Below are 2,008 nucleotides of genomic sequence, written 5' to 3' on the forward strand. Positions count from 1 at the left end.
TCCTTGATCTCTATTAGGAAATGCTTTGCAGAGGCAATAATGATCATTAAACTGAAAATGAGCAAGCCCTTAGTACTTAGTGGGGAATATTCATTGCATCACTGATTATAGTTGTTATACTTCCTTGCTACGATTATCTCCTGGGCTATAAAAAAATACTGCTTGTTAATGTGTTAGAATATATGCTTTTTTTTTATATGTAAAAAGACAAGAAGAGGTTAAGGCTTGTTACTGTCACAATAAATTATGTCAGTGTTCCTAATAGTAGAAGGTAAGTTCTTTAAAGAAGTTCTTGACCTATTCCCTTGATTCCTTATGCAAAAAAGAGACTACTGAAGACAAATGGGTAAACTTTACTGAGCCGTTTTTGATCACGTTGTTCTGTTTTATTTAGCAATTTTTGGTGGTAACGTATTATTCACAGCACTTGTTAAAGATGGTAAGGTACACTTTGTTCTGGGATGGGGGGCATGGCAATAGGTACAGGGACCATTGCAATAGTCTCTTGCAGTAGGGCAGTGAGATTGGACTCGACTCCAACAAGGACAAGCGCAGGGTGGGGGTTAGTGGATGGAAAATTGCTAGGAGGAAACATCAAGAATAAGGGGTTTCTGGCTAAATTAACCTGGTAGGGTTATTGCTGAAGGCAGGCCAGAGGGATAAGATACTGAGGGTGGTCAGATCGCAAAGGTGGGGGATTGTCACTAAACTGACTCAGCCAGATTCTTGCTCAAACTGGATTCTATAAGGACAGGAAGGGAAACCCAAGGTAAGGCCTACTCAAAAAAGACCTAGAAGCCTGACTAAAGTTCTTGTCAAAGGAGAGAGTCTTTGTCAGTGGTAAGTAACGAAACTTCAACCAAAACTGATTAATGCAGATGACGTAACTCAAAAATCTAAAGTGTATCTCCAGGTAAGGCTTAGCCTAGTAGCTCGACAGGGTCTCCAAACCTGTTGGTTCTTGAAGGAAATTTTAAGTATTGTTACTATGATTTAAGGGGGAATAGATGCTTCATATTAAGCAATACATGCTTATGACAGCTTAAGATGGGACATTGAACAGTTTTCATATTCAGTCTTGAGTAGGCTAGGCCGAGTGATATAAAATAGAAGAGTCTAGTTCATCTATTTCTACCTGATTTGATAAAGTTAGAACCATCAGGGATAATGCAATTATTCTTACAGCCAAATATTTTGAATTTCTTAACTGTTAGACATTATTTCTTTCTGGATAAAAAGACTCCCAGGAGAATGAGATAAGGAGGAAAATGTAAAAAGACAGTGACCAGCAGTAGCGAGAGTTCTACCTTCTCTGTCCAGGACCAATCTATCCCATAATTGTAGACGAGTGTGGAAAACACTGATCATGCAGAGGTGTTTTCGGTGCTCTGTACGCTGCCCCACTCTCCATGCCCTAGGAAGGGGGCAGGTGGTGGAAAGAATATGACGGTTTATAGAACAGGAAGAATAAAACCAAAGAGAGTTCCTTGAATCACTCTTCACTCATATTTTCAGGATTCCTCTCTTGCCAGAAAGTCAAGATTGCTTTAATCTTTTCTTGAGAACAGTAATATTTTCCTTCTGCTTATAAACACAGAAAGTTATTTCTCGCAGTTCTAGAAGGCCAGGATCAGCGTGTCAGCATGGTCAGGTCTTGATGAGGGATCCCTCTTCTGGGTCGCAGACTGCTGTCTTCTCATTGTATCCTCTCGTGGTGGAAGGAGGGTTTGAGAGTTCCCTCTGGAGTTTCTTATAAGGGCTCTAATACCATTCATGAAGACTTCACCCTCCCAAAGCCCCCACCTCCTAACACCGTAACATTGGGGAATAGGATTTCAATATACAGATTTTGGAGGACACATTCAGACTGTAATTCCTCCCTAGCTGGATGTAGGTTTCTTGAAGAGAGAAACTATGTTTCCTCATCATCAGGAAGTACTTCCAAAGAACTCAGGACAGAGATTTGTACTCAGATGCTCAATATAATGTTTCTTTTTTTTTTTTTTTT

The sequence above is a fragment of the Propithecus coquereli genome, unplaced genomic scaffold, assembly GCF_000956105.1.
Source record: "Propithecus coquereli isolate 6110/MARCELLA unplaced genomic scaffold, Pcoq_1.0 Scaffold64, whole genome shotgun sequence".
Lineage (NCBI taxonomy): Eukaryota > Metazoa > Chordata > Mammalia > Primates > Indriidae > Propithecus > Propithecus coquereli.